The sequence below is a fragment of the Apostichopus japonicus genome, chromosome 8, assembly GCF_037975245.1.
Source record: "Apostichopus japonicus isolate 1M-3 chromosome 8, ASM3797524v1, whole genome shotgun sequence".
Taxonomy (NCBI): domain Eukaryota; kingdom Metazoa; phylum Echinodermata; class Holothuroidea; order Aspidochirotida; family Stichopodidae; genus Apostichopus; species Apostichopus japonicus.
Genome location: NC_092568.1, coordinates 19,386,269 through 19,395,821, shown reverse-complemented (window position 1 = coordinate 19,395,821; position 9,553 = coordinate 19,386,269). Strand labels below are relative to the sequence as shown.

Below are 9,553 nucleotides of genomic sequence, written 5' to 3'. Positions count from 1 at the left end.
ACAAAATAGTATCCTTTAATTAATAAGCAATAGTGTCCCAGGGTGTCCTTTCAGTAAAATAATGTCAGTTATAACAAATGGTGTCCCGGAATATCCTTTATGGTAAAATAATATCCTCTAAGTATAAGTAATATCCTTTATAGTAAATAATGTCCTTTATAGTAAAACGCGTGCCAGACTGTCAGGTGAATATCACTCCTTCCATAAAATAATAAGGACTACAGTAACTTGATTTTATAAATTAAGGTTTAAAACAAACTATCCAGCATTAAAACTATATTTCTCGTCTTTTGCAACTGTCTTGCTCCAATACTCATGGCCAACTGCCTAACTCCCTATACCCTCACAAAACTCTTTTGTTCCTATAATATATACACACAGACCCCTTTTCCTGTGAGAGCTAATTTCCAGGAAGAACAAAGATAGTTGCTTAGCAACCCAGAAGAGAGAAATCTTAATCCCCCCGACCACAAAACAACTTACAAATATACTGTACAAATGTATAGCCCTCTGTACAGTGAGCACTGCACTAATAAACAAGTAAAACTATGGTACAAAAGAAAACTTTATGTAAGAGCTGACCATCTTACAACTAGCTAATACTGGGTAAAAAGCAAGCTTGGCTTTTCCTGCCTAGCCAGGACAGCATTCCACTCTCGTTTCCTGCCTATTGTGGACTTGTGAGGCTGGGTGAAGCCAGGAAAAAGGCTGGACTTTCAAAATCCTGGCTTTTCCTGCCTAGCCAGGACAGCATTGCCCTCGCTTTTCCTGCCTAGTGTGGACTTGTTAGGCTGGGTGAAGCCAGGAAAAGGCTGGACTTTCAAAGTCCTGGCTTTTCCTGGCTACCTGAGGCAGGAATAAAGCTTGGATATCCAGGGAAACCCGGGGTTTTCTTGACTCTTGCTTAAAAGCCAGGAATTATTTTCGTCTGGGGGGTGCGGCCTATTTATAGCCTTAATATGCATCAGATTGCACCATCTGACGTATATAATTTCACATCCCGTTTTTCAATTCCTGGATGCCTCAATGGACTGTATATTGCTTTGGGATTCTGGTATTGAATAACATCGAAATATTATAAATAGGAAGATTACAGTCTTGATATATCGCAGTTCAACAATGAAGAATAGTTGGCTGATTAGCTATTGGGGTATATTCACCTGTAAAATATGCTTAACGTCTGGAATGCTCCTTTAAGGCTACATTAACAATGACGTCAGCTCCTTAGTGCAGACATATTCGAGACCAAGTATTCCAGCCACTTGGATTAATGCGCCTCTTTATGGTTAAAGGGTTACTTCTCAAAAAAAAATAAAACTGGAAATTAAACTTGGACTGATAGTTGTGTGTTTTAACAGTCTAATACATATCAGAATTAATTATGTGCCTACAGTCACACATTAACATTATAGTCTCACAGGGGATGGCAGCGAGTTGTTTGTTGAGGTTAATTACTTCACAACATTTTGATAAAATGAAGCAAATTTGAATTTATTACCTAGCGTGACTCTCACTACTCCAAGAGGATTTTACAAAGATCAATTTTGGTGATCACCTGATGCAACACAAATATTTATATTTTCAGCTTACTAACAAATGCTTGCCATGGATAAACTGACTTTATATCCCATCCCAAAATGTTATGCAAAATTGGCCAATTGCTATACAAGTGTAAAGATGTATAGCAGTTTTATACATAGGAAACGTAGTGTTTTATAAGAGACTCAGAGCTGTTACACAAAGTTCAAAGGCTGAATAAATTATTCCCAGACAACTACCACGATAGGAATGAAATATTGGTGGCGTTAAAACCAACAATGGCTAAAATATCCACAAGAAAGTACATGAACTGTCACACAGAAAAGAGAAATAAAGTATGTTATATATTTCATATTTATTTCTATCAAATAATTACTTTGGTTCACATTTTGAAAAACTATTGAATAACTGAAAATAATAGTTTCCAAGTGTGACAAAAACGACAATTTTTTAAAATAAATATAGGATAAAATTTGATGGACTCTTAACAGCATGGTAGGTATCAAGGTGATAGATCTATATTGCAATTTAAATACATTGTTTGAAAAGATTATCTACAAGCACACAATTACAATTTACGAGAGGATGGGGAGGAGAGAGTAGGGGCTGTGGGAGGGGGGCTGGGGAGGGGAGAGTGTGGGCTGGGGATGTGAGAGTAGGGGATGGGGGAGGGAGAGTGGGGCCTGGGGAGGGGAGAGTAGGGGTTGGGGAAGGGGGAGTAGGGGTGGGGGAGGGGAGAGTGGGAGTTGAGGGAGGGGAAGATAGGGGTTGAGGGAGGTGGTGCACAAATCAATATAAACTGGTTAAACTCCCTCAACATTTGCCATCACCCCAAGATTGATTTTTGTCTCCCCATCTTCCTCACTCCTCCCTTTCCCTCCCTCCTTCTCCCCCTTCTCTGTCCTATCCTATTTATAGCCTTGCCCACTGCTCACCCTTTGCCCTATATCCTTTAATCCTCTCTCTTTAATAGGCAGTTTGCCATTAAGCCAGCTTCCTCCTTTCAAAGTTTCATTGCAACAGGGTCTCTGTTCCCTGTGTGTAGATTCACCTACTTGTTTCTTGTCATGCATCTGGTTAATTGAGTTCACCTCGGTCATGAACTCATCATCGCTTCCACCATTTTAGGGACATGCTTCCTGCACTCTTGTTCTCTGTTCTTAATTCACTGGTTCTTTAAGCCTAGATCTACATGTTTCATAACATATTTCAATATCAGAACATGATTGATAATTCCCTGAAAAACTGTGTCGAAGAAAACGGATGGACGGACGAATATTAACCGGTTTTTATGGATACCTCGGGAGAGTACTTTATTCCCAAGGACGGGATTTTATTTTGCGGTCATTAATGTAGAGTAACTTACATCCTTCCTGATTTAAGTTTTTTACACAACAAAAAATTAAGGAGAACTGCAAAACCACTTATCGTGACTGTTCCAGGATAGCTATCAGTAAAGTATGTTGAAATATATTTATTGTGACTTAATGTGACCATTAAAGTACATCAAAACAGGAAGAGTGAAATTTTCTGTCAAGCACCCTGGCCGTATATCATGTGAACAGGTTTTTTTTTAGTTTTTTTTTTTTAGGCTTATCACAGCTTAAGTCCTCAACTTCTGACATAGATTAAAAAACTTGGCTGTTATTTTCAACTTATTTACAACGAAGACAAAAATGGGTCAAAGTTGAAACATTGTCAGTGCAATGCTTAATGAATGTGTAGAGTGCATAGTGTAAGAGCATGTAAAGATGTTTAATGTATGTCCGAAAAATGACAATGCTTTTGAAGCTCAAGTTAAACCATCATCATTAACTTAACATGATAGAGATGATGAACAAATCCTCCCAAATTGGTTATTTAAAATCTAATGAAGTGAAGAAAAAATGGTCTAGATTGCTTCTCATGTTAAAGCATGACTTTAGGCAAAATATTAACTTTGATACTTGTCATATTCCAAGCAAAGAAGGAAAACTTTTGAGTGTTATTCATGTTTCTATACTCAATCCGATTTTTGTAATCAGCATTAAAAATATATGTTTAATATCTGGAATGCCCCTTCTAAGACTCAGTTGAGAATGATGTCCGCAATTCAGGGCAGGCTTAAATGTTAATTCATTGTTTTATAAGTTATAATAACCCACACAAACCTATCAAATTAATTTCCAGTTTAATGGAACAGCAATTACAGCATGTACAGAATGATCAACTCATCAACACTTGTGAATAGCTTCTCCAACTGGCTAGTGATGCATATACAACTTATCTATACAATATATCTTTATTGTCAAATTTCTTATGACATTCCCAGATCTATAACAGAAACAGTATATACACAGCTGCTGAGAGACATAACAGAATACTTTGTGTCAGAGCTTAAAGGGTTGGTCCAGGTGTTTGACATGTCTATTTTGTATGGAAGAGCACAAAAAGACAACAAGAACAGTGAAGAAACTACCATGATAGCATGCTCTGTTAAGGAGATATGACACTTTGAAGATATCAAAATTTCTTTGAAAACGACTGGTGTAGAAAGACTTACTGTGAGGGTGTGATGTTACATCCTCACTTCCTTAACATTTGTGAATATATTTCTTTAAAAATTATTTACATTTTTTAACACATTTGAAAATAATATTTATAATCAAAAATTCTTCAGATGTTTAATCTCTAATACTTCCTTTGACAAATATGAGATCTCCTGGCATATCTTTTGGTTGAAAGTCATGAAATCTCACAAAATATTTAGAGAAAAAAACAAAGACTTTTCAGGAATGTGAGGATGTGACATCACAGCTAGTCAGATTTCAGCAGTTTCTACACAATTTGATAAAACTTGAATATCTCTTTAACTGAAAAAGATATTTGAACAGTTTTTTTCACCATTGTGTTTCTTTTATTGTCCTCTTTCATATAACATAAACATGTATGACAACTGAACCAATCCTTTAAAACAAATTACTTTTGATGTACAGACCAACTTAAGTTTGAAAAAAAAAAAATTCTGCATATCTGCCACATCCGTACTGCATATCCTCTATAAGATCGAGACCCGTAATTTAGTTTTGTTTGTAATGTGTCTCTTCCGGTCTGCTGAAACATCAAACACCTCTTACACTGAAAAGAGATAGAGAGACAAAAAGGGAGAAAACTTGAAATCTTTCCATATCAATATTATTATAATTTGTCTCTGACAGTAGTTCCTCATTTGTTACGGATCAATTCCTCTTGGTGACACACTCTACCCAGAAAAAGATAATTGGAGACAATGGATTGACAATACAGGGAACAATGAATTCACAAGAGAGTTAGCAGACAATTGAATGACAATAGATGATTTGACAATAGAGTTAGGAGACAAGGAATTGGCAATAGAGTTAGGAGACAACGCATTGACAATAACAACGACTTTCTAAATGGGAAAGATTCCAAATTTGAGTTAAAATGTTGAATTGGACAGCCACCCGACATGAAAGTTGTAATCCATAAGACCTTTCTCCCACATTTGTGGTCGCTTAAGAGTCGTAAAAATAACTGCTGATTATTATTACACTCTTATTGTTCATTTTCATATATATTTGCAGTTCTCTGCAACTTTCTAGGTTGCATCGAATGACTATGGCTTCTGACTGGCGCCCCTAGCAGAGACAAAGTTAAACAAGGTTCACCAACAACTAAAGGCAGGATACCATAGTTGGTAGTATAGGCGTAGGAGCCTCATTTGATTTGGGGGGGCTGTAACGACTTGCCCGAAAAATATAACCAAAATTTTTTTCGCACGCTCCGCCCGCGTTCCACATGTTAATGTGCATATCATATAGGTATCCATCAGTTATTACATCACCTGACAATAACATAAAATCATTTCCGTGTTATTACCCTTCCATATTGGTTAGAATTATTGGGGAAGTCGTTACAACAATAATGATGATAATCATAATAATATAAGTTTAACCATTGAAAAACACATTGCAAATTCTTGATCTTTCACTAGGTGACAGTGGCGGAGCTAGGGGTATTGGTCAGGGGGGGGAGAGAATGGTCTGTAGGGGTGCTTTTGACACTATCTAAGCGGAGCGCCACCACAGGTTGGCGCGGAGCGTACAGAATTTTTTTGAGTAAAGTTACTCCCTAGATCACCGGAAATGACCCTTTCCCGGCCTTGCTAATTTGCAGATAATCGAAGAATAAATAGGTGTCATCGCCATTTGTCAGAAAATTACACCAACAAAATGTGACAAATGTCAATAGGTATTTGAGAGCGCAATAAAAAAGTCAATAATCGCGAATAAGTAAAAAGTGGTAAAATGCTGAAAGGGCACCAGTCCATTTGAGTCCGTCAGGGGGGCATCCGCCCCTTTTGACTGTATGGACGCTCCGCCACTGGTAGGTGCACGCAAAATTCTCAGCATATTGCCCAAATTTTCACCAAAAAAAATTGGAAAAAAGATGCAAATTATTATTCTTTCAGTAGGTGCCCGAAAAAATTCTCAGTATATTGCCCGAATTTTCACCAAAATATTGAAAAACACATTGCAAATTATTATTCTTTCAGTAGATGCCCGAATAATTCTCAGCATATTGCCCGAATTTTCACCAAAATATTGAAAAACACATTGCAAATTATTATTCTTTCAGTAGATGCCTGAATAATTCTCAGCATATTGCCAAATTTTCACCAAAAAAAAGGAAAAAAACATTGCAAATTATTATTCTTCCAGTAGGTGCCCGAAAAATTCTAAGCATATTGCCCGAATTTTCACCCAAAAAATTGGTTGGGGGGCTGCAGCCCCCCCAGCCCCCCGCCTCCTACGCCTATGGTTGGTAGATAGCAGGTCTTGTAACCATGTGGTCTTGTAACCGTGTGGTCTTGTAACCGTGTGGTCTTGTAACCGTGTGGTCACTGGTTCGAATCCCATTCTAGCCACAAAATGTCTTTGCCCTTTTTCTGATTCTGCTGTGGTCAAAACGTCTGACTACTCTGAACAAAATCATAATATCACATTATGATTAGTCCAACAAACAAAAAACAAACAAAAATCATTGCAAGGGTCACGGTAGAATCCGCAAAATGTAAGGTTGCCGCTTTCTTTTTAATGAACAACTATACATTTAGTCCCAAAGTTTTACAGAGAAATGTTTGTACCCTTAGTCAGAAACTTTCTTCAAAGAAATGTTTACTCCAGTTGTAGGATAGGCTATAATTAGGCCTTGACATTGCCTTTGTTTTTAACTATTAATAGCCCAGTTTTCATCGAAAGGGATTTGGTAAGTGTTAAAAAAGGAATGTGGTGATGGTTAGTTCCCAACGCCATAAAACATGGTCTGAATACTATCTCTGGGGCATTACATCAATCAACAACAACTGAGCTTTTTTCTACCTCCCCCTTGTTTTTATTAAGAAGTACTTGATATCACAGGCATGATATTCTAAGTCAGGTGTTGTAAACTACAACATCTTAAGTTCATGCAAGGTATTCATCCCACAAACCTTGCTGGGACTTTTAAGTGGGAACAATAAGTTAAGGTACACATTGGACAACAGTGCACGGACCCTTCCCCACCTGCTGCGAAAACACAAATAAATTTCTCACACAGGCTGGCAGACAAAAAAAAAAAAAGAAGAAGGGCCAAAAAAAAAAAAAAGTTTATTTTTTATTTTTTTTTATGTTTACAATAAATGCCAGTGAGAGAAATCATGGAACAAACATGTATACATAATTTTTTTTGTTCAGGTATGATCTTCTGACATTAAGGTTCAATCTTTGGTCAAGGTATCAAGTACACAATGGGGTATATCTATTACCGTTGGCATACCTGGGAGAACAATACAGTGGTATGGACCAGGTAAAAAAAGAGGGTTGATTCTTCCAGAATAGGTAGTGAAGGGAGACCACACAAAGTGAGAGAGAGAGAGAGAGGCGGAGAGAGAGAAAAAATAATAGAAAAAACAATGGCAAAAAATATAGGTAGAAGGACCATATTTAGGTATCGCTGTTTCTTTAAATGGCCTATGTCATCACATTGGCCACGTACTATACAAACTGTAGTCTCCAGACCCTGCCAACCAGTTTGTCACAAAAATAGGGAGATTTAACATTCTTTTATGCCAAAAACAGAGTACCCAAGGCATGTGACATTAAACGTTAGTTAGTCTTGACAAATTATATGCTAGATATTTATTAATGCATGAAAGCATCCTTTTGTGTCACTACAAATATTATTGGGTTTTCTATTGCAAGCCTAGACTGCATATTAAGGCATCTGACAAACTGAACTGATGTGGTATGTGTGCTGGACTCTTTAAGTTGTCTAGTCACTTCGATGGCTGATTCAATAAATAAATACATTTCTTATACTCGTCTATACCAAGGATAGCCAAACCGTGGCTAGTGATCAGCCACATGGCGTTCTTTGACATTTCATGTATAGCTGGCAGAAATATTTTGGTAGAACTCTTTTTTGTCTAACAATTTAGTCTACAATGTAAAATTTTTTATAATTTTGTTCATGTCTTGGGGTGTTCAATCATCTCAAGTGTAGCTCATGTGGCTTCAGCAAGTTTGGCCCGCCCTGGTCTACAGCATATAAGATATTAGATTTCCACACAGACAACCCCCTACCCTCCCCCATTCCCTTCTCCTCTTACTTACTGGTATACAACCAAAACATAAAGTCATACTTCGAGCTGATTGAATTGAGCGTTGTGTTTGGCAGGAGGGGGGTGGGGGAGTATCCCCTTGCTGACCCCAACATGGATAATCATTAATCACAAGATTGGTATACTGGGGAAGGGGGAGGAGGGGAGGGTGATCCAAAATATGATAAATAATCATCCTTATACAGTCACAACCACTGAAAGAAAAGTATAACTTACAAGGAATGTTATGTATCACTCTGATAACCTTGGAGCATATTTAAAAATAGTATTTGTTGCAATTTCCTGTATTATTATGCTAAATTCCTATTTAAATATATAGTATATGTTGCATTTGTATCATGGATTATTATGCTATTTCATACTTAAGTTTTATATATCTTGAGCACGATGATATGCAGTCAAATTACACTCAATTTTGATGTCACCAAGAAGTAATTTCTTCCTCACTTCATATACAGTAGTGCCTAAGTTCAAATAAACAGTTTCTCCTTTGCTGCAACTACAAAATATCTCAAAATAAATCCCTCTTATTTCTGGATGCAAATCATTTGTATTAATGCACAAAGTACGACTGTGTTCTTCCCCTCTTCTAAGATTGGCCCCAAACGAGGCCGGCCAAGTGTGACAAAACTTATCCGGTGTAATGTACGTGACGAGTGTTTCGATGCAGACTAATGCAACAATCTGTACACCCTCGGAATTCCACCAACATATATATATAGATAGATAACAGCTGTAATATGATATGCTGTACACCCACGTAACTGTGCATGATCATGGACTGACTGACTGTTAAAATCACAACATAACAATTGCGAATCAAAATAACGAGAATACATAGATGAGGCCCCTTGCGTACAGATAAAAATAAGTAGTTGTTAAAAAATGTGTGCAATAGTTTCTTCGGTTGGATAAGAGGTCCATCTATCCTTTGAAGAAAATTTTTGATTTGAAAATATATTGATTAGTCCTATGGAGGGATATTGCATATTTTGTAAAACCAGGACATTTTGATTAATCAGGATGTATGGTAACCCTATAGGTAAGACCAGATGAACAACTATAGCTTTCAATATTGCTGTAGCAACGTTTTAATCTATTTATTTATCATGACCAGATACGTAAATATACAAACAGCTGTGTATGGAACTGATTGTTAGACTCACAGTATCATAACCTTTGCGAATGAAAAAACACAAGAATATTTATATATAGATGGGGCCCTGCATTTGGTTAAAATTGTGTTGAAACAATTCTGTTGGTTTATGTTAACTTCTCCAATTAACAACATGGCAATTTCATGACCTATGGTATTCCATAAATAGGTAAGATTAGGGTGACCATATTTCTGTA

At 37.0% G+C, this 9,553-nt stretch overlaps 1 protein-coding gene across 2 annotated transcripts in view; it reads right to left on the bottom strand.

Annotated features, from left to right (window-relative positions):
- Nucleotides 1–4,545: 4,545 nt before the first annotated feature.
- The window catches only part of LOC139970939 (WD repeat-containing protein 27-like), a 69,240-nt gene continuing 64,232 nt past the window's right edge, over nucleotides 4,546–9,553 (bottom strand). For both annotated transcript variants that reach the window (XM_071977018.1, XM_071977019.1), the window contains exon 25: nucleotides 4,546–4,656. The gene's annotated coding sequence lies outside the window, so the exon portion shown is untranslated. The remainder of the gene's footprint in view (nucleotides 4,657–9,553) is intronic.